Raw genomic sequence first — 14,405 nt, 5'->3', positions numbered from 1 at the left:
CTATCCTTAGATCTCAAGAATTGTGGGAGATAGTCAAAAAATGCTATGTTGAAGTTGAAAATGAAGAAGAAATGTCACAAGCTCAAAGAGAGAGTCTAAAAGGGTCGAGAAAGAAAGATAAGAGAGCTCTTGTAGTAATCTACCAAGGAGTAACCTCAAATGAAGTCGCTTTTGAGAAGATTGTGTGTGCTACTTCCTCAAAGCAAGCATGAGAGATTTTGGAAAGTTCATTTAAAGGAGGTGAACAAGTAAAAATGGTCCGTTTGCAAACTCTTCGAGGAGAGTTTGAAGGTTTGCATAAAACGGAGTCAAAATCAGTTTTTTATTATTGTTTATGAGTATTGTCTATAGTTAACCAATTAAAAAGAAATGGTGAAACTATAGATGATGTTCGTGTCATTAAGAAAATTCTTCGTTCTTTGGATTCAAAATTTAACTACATTGTGGTAGCCATTGGAGAATCAAAGGATTTGAATACCATGACCATTGATGAACTTACGGGCTCGTTGCAAGCTCATGAAGAGAGGCTAATAAAAAAGAAGAAAGAAGTAGCTTTGGATCAAACACTCTAGTGGAAATTGTCTCTAAATAAGAAGAATGAGAATTTCAAAAATCAAAGAGGTCGAGGACGTGGTCGTGAAAGAAGTGAAAGCTTTAGAGGAAGAGGCTCATATGCTCGTGGAAGAGGTGATTATTCAAGCAAGGAGAATGGCATGAATCAAAATCAAAATTTCAAAGGCTCGCAAAGAGGAAAAGGTCATGGAAATCAAAGAGGGAGAGGTTGTAGCTATTTTGAATGCTATAATTGCCACAAACCTGGTCATATGGCAAGTGAATGCTGGTACAAGGATGAAGAAAGGCATGATGCTCGTTTGGTGTATGAAAGCAAAAACCAAGAGCAAAATCATGACACTTTGTTGCTCGTGTCTCATGGTTGAGATCTTGATGATGTCTGGTACATAGACAGTGGTGCTAGCAAGGATATGACAGGTAAAAAAAATTTATTTTCTAAGTTGTTTGAATCTAATTATGGTGAAGTTAAAGTAGGAGATGAAAAGGCTTACAAAGTTAGTGGTGTTGGTGAAATGGAGTTCAAAACAAAATTAGGAAAAATGGAGAAAATGTCTGAAGTTTATTTCGTTCCTGGTTTGAAAAATAATTTGCTTAGTGTGGGGCATCTTTTGAAGAAGGGATATGACATTCATTTCCATGACATGACTTGCTACTTGTCAAGGGAAAAGCAAGTTATTGCAAGGGTTGGAGTTGCTTCAAATAATCTTTTTTCACTCACTCTTTAAAATAAAAATATGTCTTGTTTTACTAGTATTGATAATGGAGTTTCTAAGCTATGGCATGATAGATATGGGTACTTGAATTATAGAAATTTGAAGCTTCTCTCAAAGAAGATGATGGTCAAAGGCTTGCCTCAAATTGATCATCTTGATGAAGTTTGTGAAGCATGCCAACTCAGAAAGCAACACAGAAGTCCATTTCCTCCTCAATCATCATCGCGTGCAACAAGACTTTTGGAGTTTATTCATTCAGATCTTTGTGGTCCGATGACGGTGACATCTTTGGGAGGTAATCGTTATTTTATCTCTTTCATTGATGATTACTCATGAAAAGTTTGGGTGTATTGTGTCAAAGAAAAATCTGAAGCTTTTCAGAAATTCAAAGACTTCAAGGCGGAAGTTGAAACATTTACTAGGTTGAAAATCAATACTTTGTGGATTGACTGCGGAGGTGAATGTTTTTCAATTGAGTTTGAAAAATATTGTAAGGACAATGGTTTTCGGCATGAAATGACGGTCTGACATACACCACAGCAAAATGGTGTGTATAAAAGAAAGAATCGAATAATTATGGAGATAGCCAGATGCATTCTTAAGAAGAAGAAGTTGTCAAGAAGATTTTGGGCAGAAGTTGTTTCTTGTACAGTTTATCTTATTAACAGATCACCAACAAGAAGCTTGGAAAATTGTACACCACATGAAGCATGGTATGGTTCAAAGCCTAGTGTTCACCATCTTAAGGTATTCGGGAGTGTGGCTTATGCTCATGTTCCAGATGCTATGAGAAACAAGTTGAATGATAAATCAGAGAAGTGTATTTTCATAGGCTATAGCGAAAGAAGCAAGGCTTACAAGTTGTACAACCCGGTGACAAAGAAGATTGTAATCAGGTGAGATGTTCGATTTGATGAAAATTTCATATTTGAAGACTTGGAGGTTGAAAAAGAAAATTTGCCTAGCTTTCCTTTTGAGTTTGAAGAAGAGAATGATCCAGCATTTAAAAATAATGAAAATGGTGCCCAAGCAGAAAATTCTTTTGCTTCCCCAAGTTCTTCATCGAGCATCCCTATAAGAAAAATGAGAAGCATCCAAGAATTATATGACATCACAGAAGAAGTTAGTCAGAATGATGTCATATTTTTTGCCTTCTTTGCAGGTAAAGATCCAATTTCTTTTTATGATGCATGTCAAGAAGAAAAATGGAGGAGAGTCATGAAAGAAGAAATTGGTTTAATTGAAAACAATGATACATAGGAGCTTGTAGATTTATCACCACACAAAAGTTCTATTTGAGTAAAGTGGGTGTACAAGACAAAGATGAATCCAGATAGCTCTATCAACAAGCACAAGGCAAGGCTGGTAGCAAAAGGGTAGAAGCAAAAAGAAGGAGAAGATTTTACAGAGGTATTTGCTCTTGTTTCAAGACTTGAGATTGTTTGTTTAATTATTTCTATTGCTGCTCAAAATAATTGGAAGCTTTTTCAGATGGATGTAAAATCTGCATTCTTGAATGGTGTTCTTAATGAAGAAGTTTATATTGACCAACCATCTGGGTTTATCAAGGAAGGAGAAGGAGAAGAGAAGAAAGTGTACAAGTTGAATAAAGCTTTGTATGGGTTGAAGCAATCACCCAGAGCATGGTATAGCCGCATCAATTCATATTTTGAAAAATGTGGATTTCAGAAATGTCCATATGAGCATACTCTCTACATCAAAGTCAATTCAGAAGGAAGATTTATTGTTGTAAGTCTTTATGTTGATGATCTAATTTTCATAGGGAATGATGTGCAGATGTTGAATGAGTTCAAGAACTCAATGATGACAGAGTTTGAGATGACAGATTTAGGTGAATTACATCATTTTCTTGGTATTAAAGTTTATCAAACCAAGAAAGGAATTTTTATTTCGCAGGAGAGCTATGCAAAAGAGATCTTGAAGAAGTTCAAGATGGAGAATGCTAATCCAGTTTCGACTCCATGCATTTTAGGTTTAAAGCTATCTAAAGAAGGTGAAGGAAAACTTGTCAATTCCACTATGTTCAGAAGTTTGGTTGGAAATCTAATGTATCTCACATCCACAAGGCCTGACATTATGTATGTTGTCAGTTTGGTGAGTAGATTCATGGAGAAGCCATATTGAAATCATTGGAAAGCTGCAAAAAGAATTTTAAGATATGTGAAAGGAACTATCGATTATGAAATTCTTTATGAAACTAATGTTGCAGTCAACCTTATTGGTTATACTGATAGTGACTTAGGAGGGAGTGTTGATGATAGCAGAAGTACTTCAGGTTATGTATTTAATCTTGGAAGTGGAGCAATTTCGTGGAGCTTAAAGAAACAACCAATTGTTATGCTTTCTACTACGGAAGCAGAATATATTACTGCATCTTTTGCAGGTTGTAAGTTAATCTGGTTACGTGGAATTTTGGAGAGTTTGAAGCAGAAGCAAAATAAGCCAATAACTCTTTTCTGTGACAACAACTCAACTATCTCAGTTGCGAAAGATCTAGTTCTTCATGGAAGGACCAAACACATTCGGATTCGGTATCATTTTCTAAGGGAACTTGTGAATGAAGGTGATGTTCATGTGGAGTATTGCAGAATGGAAGATCAGATGACAGATATTTTCACAAAGCCACTTAGTGGACAAGTCTTTAAGAGAAATGCAGAAAGATTGGGCGTAAGGAGCAAGTTTAATTTAGAAGAGGCATTGTTGGGAATAAATTAAACTTAAACAAGAGTCTTCTAGAATTATTGAGTATGTACAAGAGTTTTCTAGAATTATTGAGTATGTACAAGTTTCTAAGAGTCTTCTAGAATTATTGAGTATGTACAAGCTTCTAAGAGTCTTCTAGAATTATTGAGTATGTACAAGTTTCTAAGAGTCTTATAGAATTATTGTGTATGTACAAGTTTCTAAGAGTCTTCTAGAGTTATTAAGTACGTACAAGTTTCTAAGAGTCTTTTGGAGTCTCAATACATCTAGAAAGGTCTTACTAGTGCTATAAAAGTCTAGTCTAAGAATTATTGTATGAATCCGAAGTGTGAAGAGCCTTTTTGAGTAAAAATACTAAAAGTCATTCTCCATCGTCGTTCTCCACTTTTTCTCTCCATTCTATATTTTATTCTCTTCAATGTGCGGATCATCTCGTTAAATCTGTGAGAATCCTGGTGTGTTGTGTGAGATCCACATTGTTCTTCTATTGCCCTTGTTGTATTATAGTCTCCAAGGATCACCCACTCTGGGTGTTCTTCTAAAAGGTTCCACAATGTCTTTCTTTGGATTGGGTCACTATTACTTCTTTGGGTGTTCGTCTAAAAGGTTCCACCATGTCTTTCTTTGGTTTGGGTCATTATGACGCCTATTAAGAGGAGGATGCCATGTTCATGTTCTACCAATATGAAGCATGATAAGGGCAACCTCCACTGACACCTTCCTCGGTTTCACATGCGTATTATCATCCCTGCTGCAAAGTTTCTAACCATCCCGTGATCCGAGAATTTTTTTTTTTTTGTATGTCAAGCAATAATTTCGTCGTATGAAAATCACATCTATTTCATTATATTTTACAATTCCCGCTATATGCTTCCGGGCCCACCTTCTCTCCCCCAAACCCCTAATGTTCCACACCAGATATAGGTCTGGGGTTGTTAGTTTGGTCGGAGTCGGCCGTGTGTGTGGTTCACCCTGACCTCGATCCTATCTTGCAACTGAACACTCCCCCTCTCTTTCATTTTGCCAGGTCATCACGGTTGTGGGTTTAAAGCCTTTAAACACATGTTTTTTTTTTTAATGGATGACATTTTTTAAGATGTCCATGTGGTAGGCCTTATCACATCACGGGTCTGCATGTGTTGCTTTGTTTTCTGAAACTCGCCATATGGCATATGGCAGGTCCTTAGTGATCCTGCCAAGCAATTGAGAACGGCCTTCCGCCTAGGTCACTGTGTCCGCGGTGGCCTCGACACGGGCATGTCCCAGCACTTGAGAACGAGGCTCGTCACGTGTCACCGTATCCCTGGTGATCTCGACACGTTCATGTGATCGGGCTTGTTGGGTCCTGTCGCCCTTGGTTTCGGGTTTGCTTCCATTCCTGGGCGCTGCTGCTGCTGCCCTCATGCAGCGTCTCTTTTGCGTGAGTTGCTGCCCTATGCATGTCACTATGGTCATTGGCCTCGTTGGAAATCTCCTCCTTGCCTGCCATGGGCGTCTTTGTTGTTTTCGGAAAGAGGTCAAAAACGGTTCAACGACCATTGGCTTGTGCTTGCTCTACTTTGTCACACCTGCCTACGGGTTGGTTAGCTGTCGGAGCTGGCCGGTCTCGACACAGATTCGAGGAGTGGGTGATAGCCACGCAGTGGCCACAATAACTGATGTTGTTCTCAGATTCACCTCTTGCCCTATGGTTCGACCATGCTCAATATCGATTTCCACAAAAGGAATTGGCAAGAAGTCCAGCGTGACTTCGATCTTCATTCGGGCGTATTGCCGCCTCTCCTTTGTCCTTGTGCAACAGTGTAATATCCGAGAATTTTAAATAGATATATTCAATTTTTTTTTTTTACGTAATATTAAGTTCGGATACGAGAGTAACCCAAGGCCATTGAATTCGGGTTCGATGTGGGTTAGAGCGAACCAGACCCGATATCCAGCATCTCAGCTAGCGATAAAGCGATACAGACTCCATAGGATCAATCCATACTAGATTCGAATCGATCGAAAATCCAAAACAATCCGTTTGATCAAAGTGGATCAGATATGTATTCAGGATTTGGATCAAGATCTGATAACCCAAGCCCATAGGGGCATTTAAGAAAGAAACGAATGAAAATAAGGGTATATCGAGGGTTGAAACAATACACTTTTCAGAAAATCAATCCAAAGAGAGTTGGACTGATCCAAACTCTAGAAAACCTATTTAACGAAGCAGGCCGTAGTAGGGCGGATAAAGATCCACGACCCTTGGAACTCAAAGGAGCAACTACAAAGCAAAATGTTTGAGGAGTGCAACCCTCATTGTTTTCTCTCTCCTCTCTCTATTCATTTATCTACTCTCTCTATCCTCTCTCTATTTATTTCTCTACTTTCTACACACACTCTCTACTTTCTCTCTCCTCTCTCTATTCATTTGTCTACTTTCTCTCTCCTATCTCTATTTATTTCTCTACTCTCTCTCTCTCTGCCACCATTCTCTATCACTTCTTTAGAAAAATAAACGGACACCTTTTTTTAACAGTCTCCCTCACGCACCCTTGAGATCACGACCCCCACCATACACCCTTTTCCCACCAAAACCTCCTTCTAGGTTTCGTTTTAAGGACACCACCCCACCCACCACCCCATCGTTGGAAACACCCGCCCCACCACATGATTCGTTATTGTCGGGGAGCCTCTTTTGTTGGCTGCTCACACCCCTACTACCTTTGCCACCGATCAACCCCACCACCACAATAGCCACTTGATCCCCCCCCCCCCATTGTGTTGGTTCGTCGGAAGACCCCCTAACGCCGTCCACCCAAATTTGGCTACCTAAGAACTGACTGGAGCCCCATGCCACCCTTCACCATCGATTTTCCTCATCCTCCTCCCCCTCTTACTGGATCTCCACCTGTAACGCCCGGTTTTTTGAAACCAAAAATTTTTAGAGATTTTTTTTTTAATCCCTTTACATGATTTTTTTTTCAAGAACACAGCAGAAACTTTTCTTAGATTCGGTTCAAACTGTGGGCGGGTTACAGTTACCAACACACACTTGAAATACTAGAATAATTGAATCAAACCATTAATTAAATTGTAATAAATCAAATACTAGTCTTTCAAATATCAAAGTTTACGATACTAAAGAAAAATAATAAAGTAATTAAAATGATTTAGTTCATCCAATAGCCTAAAGGACTATGACCATCCAATAGTCAGGCCAAACATCCACTGAAGCGGTCTTTAACCGAAAGAGAAACTTAATAGTGGTTGAGGGAATCAATTTATACTCTGCAGAGCTTGACTATCTACCTAGGATAAATTGATAGCCCCACCCCCCTACATCGACGATTGGGGTTCTAAAAGGTATCAATACCCTCAAAATATGTCAATTGATGAGTATACCTCCTACTCTCTCTAAGGTAGGTCACTGAAACAAATGAGCTATTAAGTGTTATTCATAATAAGTTCAACTAGACATTAGGTGTACTCTACACTAGACTCAACATCCTCAAGCTCTACTATGGGAAGCTCAAACAATGACCTCACAAGACAAAAACTAATAACCTACAGTCACGACGGTGTCCTAACCTAGCTCATTTAAACACAACTCAAGGTACGTGTTCTTAAAGAACAACCAATAGTTCAATTAAAATGTATGTGCATATGAGCATGTTTATCATAGTCAACCCAGGTAGTCACAAATACCTTATTGGTTTCACTGAACCCGACTCGCATTCGAGCCCTATGTATGCATGCCTCACATGACTTACAACATATCCCATGCCACATACCACACTCCATGATGCATTAGATTTATTTCAATTTAGCATGAACCATAAATTTCATAGAATAACACATGCATACCATTTTGTCTAATTATCATGCTTAATTCTCATGTTTAATATGTAGTCTTATATGTCATCATGCCCAAATAATCTGCATACATACATGCAACATATTTATGATAAATTTCACATTAACATATACATAATTAACATCTCATATCATAATCAAGCATATAATTTTAAAAAAATAATTTTATAAGTCGAGATATTATCTAAAATTAAGAACTGTATAATATCAGAATTTATATGTTGTTCATGGGTCTAACAGACCATCAAAACAAACATATATAACTGTATAAAAATTCTCAGTTATAGCAGAGGATATTAACTTCTAATTCCAAGTGGTAGATCTCATAAAAGCGATTTCGTTTGCCCATGAAAATTCACATACCAAAAACTATTTTTCTGTTCTTGACAGAACTTACCAGAATCTTGCTTCTCAAAGAAGCAATCACCATACACAATGGTAAAATGTATGGTTGTTAGCTTTCAGAATTATCTAAGTTGGCTGAAAAACTTTATTATATGAATTTTTTAGATTTTCTAGACCAGATCTTATCTGAGATAGTTCTGGATCCAGGTTTTCTTTAAAATCTTAATTTTTTCACAATTTATGTAAGTCTTCCAGATTTATAGAAAATAAAACATAATTTTCTTTTATTTTTATCAAATCTACTCATATAATGTGCATAATATATCCAAAAATCAGTTATTAACTTGAAACCATTGACTTATTAGATTTTTTGCAATACTGACTATCAAGAATCTTTATGCATGCATGACAAAAATTTTGTCTTGGGTTGCAGCAGTCATAACCCTCACTTTCGTACCACCAATAAGGCCCAATATTTTTCGAAACACCTCCTAGACGTTTGGAAGGTTTTCATGAAAGGGTTTGTCATTAGTGATCCGGTTTGAGAGGTAAATTTATTATACCATGATGGATCGGTGAAGAAAATGAAAACAACATGAAAAATACAATATAAATTATGATAAAAACAAGAAAACTCAAGCATAAACATGGAATATCTATTTTTAATCATGCATCAATACATGAACAATATTTAAACATCATCTATAGTCGTAAAGAGATGTTACATGATCATAACACATGCTTTGGAATCAAAATTATCAAAATAAATCATGATTTTTGCACATAATAACTAGTTTAAGATGCTAGCATACGAAAACACCATGAAACACATGAAATAAACACTACAAGAAAACCGTGGATTAGCGACGGCCTATATCCATCGCTAATCCGTTGCTAAGCCGTCGCTAAACTGTTTAGCGACGGATTAGCGATGGATATAGGCCATCGCGAATTTTTGCTCGCTAATTAGCGGAAAAACTTATCTGTCGCTAATTTGCGACAGATTAGCGACGGACATTATCCGTCGCTAATCTATCGCTAAATTTTTAAAAAAATTAAAAAAAAATTGATCCCTGTCGGGCGGTATTCCGGCAGCACTAAGCCGGACTTATACCGCACCCGACAGGCATTGCATGCACAGAACGATCGCTCTGCCTCATTGCCGGACTTGTATCGTCCTCCGTGAACCGGTGCTCTCCGGCATCGCCGTCCTCTGTGAACCGGCGTCGTCGTCCTCCGTGAACCGGCGTCGCCGTTCTCCATGAACCGGTGCTCTCCGGCGTCGCCGTCCTCCATGAACCGGCACCGTCATCTTTCGTGAACCGGTGTCGCCGTCATCCTCCGTGGACCGGCATCGTCGTCCTCCGTGAACCGGCGCCGACGTCCTCCAGCGATCGCCGACCGTCCTCCGTCGTTGCCCTCCTCTGTGAACCGGCGCCGACGTCATCCAGCGATCGCCGACCGTCCTCCGGCGTTGCTGTCCTCCGGCGTTGCTGTCCTCCGGCGTCGCCGTCCTCCGTAAATCGGCGTTGTCGTCCTCCGTGAACCGGCGCCGACGTCCTCCAACGATTGCCAACTGTCCTCCGGCGTCGCCGTCCTCCACTCTCATGTACATGATCTCCAATGCGCTCTCCGACGTCGCTCGGTTTAAATCGAGCACGATCGATTTAAATTTCGAACAGGGAGAGAGGGAAAATTTCGCGCTCGGTTTAAATCGAAAATTAGCGAGGGATTTAGCGAGGGAATTTTTCCGTCGCTAATTAGCGACGGATTAGCAACGGAAAAATTCCCTCGCTAAAATGTTTTTCTTGTATTGAGAATTAGCGACGAAATAATTGTTGTCGTTAATTCGTCGCTAATTAGCGACAGATTAGCGATGAAACAACTTTCATCGCTAATCCGTCACTACTTAGCGACGGATTCATTAAGAAAGTTTTCTCTAGCTAATCTGTCGCTAATTTGCGACGGAAAAAATCCGTCGCAAATTTCCGTCGCTAATTAACATTTTTCTTGTAGTGAAATTTGCAGAAACATGATTCATACTGTAATCACATGCAAAAATATATATATCCAATCATGATGGAAACAAATATTTAACTATCTAAAATTATGTAGAAACATGAAACTATGTGTTTCGGGTTACCCGATTTCCCAGTTTAATTGTCCGGGCATAGATTTACCAAAAATGATTTTATAAAATCTGTTTTAAAGCATGATATTGAATTAAAAATACTTTTAAAATATTTTTTAAACCTATTTCAGATCTGATCCACCATGGATCAACTTGTAGAGTCGGCAAGATGCACAATTTATAAGTTTATATTCGGTCTATTCTACAGATAGGATGAATCATACCTAAAACATGTTTTCAAAACCACCAATACCTTTGTCTCTCATCCTAGCATCATGAAGCAACTTTAATGTTTGCTGAAAAAGCTCTAAGAAAAAAGAAGAAGAATTTTAATGAGAATAGGAGAGTAAGTGAGAACTAACATTGTTAATCCTCCTTATGAAGGCCTCTATTTATAAATGGGCTTAAACAAGAGTCTCATCTCTAATATAAGATGTTAATATTTATTAATCTTTTTTATTAATCAAAAAAAAATTTATCGGTCCTAATTTATTAAATTTCAAAATTAATTAAGTTAGAGTGAAAATGTGGAGACTTCTTACCCTGGTTTTGGTTTTAGTGACATGATAACCTTTCAGGAGGCCTACAGACCCAAAGACTCATAAGAATTCGATGTTTAAATAGTCAATTTGATAGTCCTTGAAATGTAGATCATCATGGTGGTCTTAGATTTAATCGTACGCACAGATTGACAAAAAAAATTTAGTCGATACTGAAAAATGTTGATTTTTAACCTACAATTAAGCATAAATTTCAGTCGATGATAAAATACTCAAATCAACACCAATTTGGGAGTGTAGTTAGTCGATTTTGATGTCCTTGAAATGAAGAACGTCAAAGTCGACTTTGATTTAATAGGCAAGCCACTGATCAACTAAAATTTATGTCGAAACAATAATGATGTTCTTCAGAGCGTTCCACCCTATGGGTCCAATCCAATGAGATTGGATCTAAGAATCCTAAGTTATATCCAACTCAATTCATCCCTAATTAGATCCAAATATCATGGATTATATCCAACCTAATTGAGTTATATCCAAATACCATTAGTGAAATTCATTACTTAATTTAAGATCCAAATCCATATTGGATACAAATGCTAGGATTTAGATCCAAATCTAATATTCATAATCTAAAAATATACAAATCATTTACTTTCTTGTTTAGTCCACATATTTTAAATTTTATAATTATTCTTGCAATGTTCTTTATAACTTGAGACTTAATTTTATAATAATTTGAAATCAAGAAAATCAAGAAATTTAAGAATTTCAAAAAAAACAAGAAATTGTGTTCATGTCATAGATGCACATAAAATTCATCATTTATTCATTTTAATTGCCAAATAAAAATCTTGGGTTTTACACCACCGGCCACCCCCTGCTCCGTCGGGGCCTCTGCTCACCAACCACCACCACCCCCCCCCCCCCCACTCTCTGCTTCGTTGTTCGTTGAAAGTTGTCGGCTAGTGACCCCACCTACCGGGGGTTTCCTTCTAGTTGACACTGTTAAAATGTAAAACTGTACATATATGTATATATAATAATATTATATTATTATATATATATAAATACATTTTTAATTTCTTTCTTTTCTGTATTTTTTTTCCTTTATTTTTATTTTTTTGTCTTTATGTCATCTAGTTCAGTTTGAACTAGAATGACTGTTGCTAGTCAAGTCCTGTCCAGACTTGACTAGCAATAGAGCTGTTGGACTGACACAGTCCAACAGCTCTTAATAGAGCTGTTGGACTGACACATTCCAACAGCTCTAAATAGAGCTGTTGGACTGTGCCCAACAGCTCTATTGAGTCCTCTTTCAGCTGTGTATATAAAGGGGTGCAGCCCCTCTTGTATTTTACCCCAATGCTTCTTAAGCAATTGGTTTTTCATATCAATAAAGAATACATTTTTATTTTTATTTTGTTTCCAGTTATACCCTTTTTAAGGGTTATGCTTTAGTGTCATTCTTGACACTTGCTCTTGTTAATCAAAGCACGTGTTTCGAAGATCCCCATTTCATTTCATGGTATCAGAGCCGCGGAAGTACTAAATCTTGAGGAAAAGCTGCCTCGGTTTCCGTGCCCATTTGCAAAAGTGTTCGCCACTTGAAGAGAAGTGTTTTATCACTTCATTGGAGAAGATTTCACATCTTGTTGTATTGTTTTTTTTTTCTTTCTTTCTCATTTTCCTTCTTGTTTCTCTTCTATCCCTATTCTTTCTCTCCTTGTAATCGATGGATGACAATGATAAAGTCACCATCATGCCTATGAAACTAAGCGATACGAACTATGTAACATGGGCTTCAATCATGAAGCACCATATATGGGGAAAAGGCTTATGGGGGATTGTGGATGGTTCCGATTCGGAACCTAAGCTATCTCTTACTAAAAAGGAGGGAGATAAAGAGGTCCCTCTATCGGAAGAAGAGAAAATCAAGGCTATTGCCTCATACGAGAAGAAATGGAAAGAATGGAGAATATCTCATGCGAAGATAATGTCATGGCTTATCAATAGCGTTGACATTAAAAAATGCTCAAGTCTTGCCAAATTTGATCATGCCGATAAGGCATGGGAATACCTTAAGAATATGTATTCCCTTAAAGATATTGCACACGTGTGCAACCTCCAAGAAAAAGTTCGAATGATGACACAAGGAGACAAAACTATTCGTGAATATTACAATGGGTTGTCCGAACTTTGGGAAGAACTTTCCCTTTTAGAACCAAAGTGGCATTGTGCCGAAGACATCGAGCTTCGTCAGAAACAACTCGATGCTAAACATTTTTACCAGTTTATCACTGGATTAAGGCCGGAATTTGAAACCACTAAATCGGCCCTACTTCACCGGGGGAAAATTCCTTCTATTGTTGAAACTATTGAAGAGTTAACAATGGAAGAAAATCGTCTCCGGAAAGGTTCTTTAAAAATTGAAGATGATTCCGTTTTAGCCGTGTCTAGACCAGGGAATCATGTTCGATCATATAGGCCTCCTCACTTTAACCGACAAAATGGTGACTATGATAAGAAGAAAGTTATTTGTCATCACTGTCATGAACCGGGACACTACAGGCCACAATGTCCCAAACTTAAGGAGCTGAGAGAAAAAAGAGCTGCAATTGCTGGATCGGAGCCTAAAGATCAGGATGCACCAGTTTCCCTGGCCCAACTAATGGAGATTCTTCAGCCTCTCATCAAAGGTGCCTCTTCCTCATCTGAAGCTTCAACCGGCGCAGCAGCCTCATCTTTTTCTGATTTAGGTAAAATTTCTTGGCTTCTTGACTCTGGTGCATCTTTTCATATGACCCCAAATAATCAAAGTCTATCCAAATGTGTTAAAAATAAAACAAGTGTGTCAAAGGTCTTTACTGCTGATGGGACTTCTCTTGAAATAGAAGGAATAGGAAATTTTGAAAAAATTTATAAAACAAAAAATTTTTTTATTCCAGAAATTAGACATGTTCCCAAATTAAATTTAAATCTTTTATCTGTATCTCAAATTTCTGATTATGGGTGTAATATTTCTTTTTCTTCTCATGGTTGTTGGGTACAGGATCGCCAGTCAGGCAAGCTGATTGGGGAAGGCCATAGAGAAGGAGGACTCTATTACATGGATTTTTTGGAAATGCCGAAGAAAGCTTTTTGTTATAATATTCAAAAAATAGAGTTGGAACTGTGGCATAAGAGACTTGGTCACCCACATATAGCCAAAATCCAACATTTTCCAAATCTAGGAAAATTTTGTAACTCCGAATCATTTGATTGTAAAGATTGTATTCTCGGCAAAATGAAAAGATTATCATTTCAGAACAGAACCTTTTTCTCTTCAAGACCACTTGAATTAATACACTCGGATGTTTGGGGTCCTGCACCAGTAATTTCTAAAGGAGGATTTGTTTACTATGTTATTTTTGTCGATGATTTCTCCCGACATACGTGGATGTACTTTCTCAAACATAAGTCTGAAGTATTTTCATACTTTCAAACTTTTCATAATATGGTTAAAAACAAATTTCAAAATGATATTACTATTTTTCGCACAGATTCAGGGGGAGAGTTTTT

The sequence above is a fragment of the Nuphar pumila genome, chromosome 3 (genome assembly GCF_984573655.1).
Source record: "Nuphar pumila chromosome 3, dmNupPumi1.hap1.1, whole genome shotgun sequence".
Classification (NCBI taxonomy): Eukaryota; Viridiplantae; Streptophyta; class Magnoliopsida; order Nymphaeales; family Nymphaeaceae; genus Nuphar; species Nuphar pumila.
Note: the sequence above shows the minus strand (reverse complement) of the source record.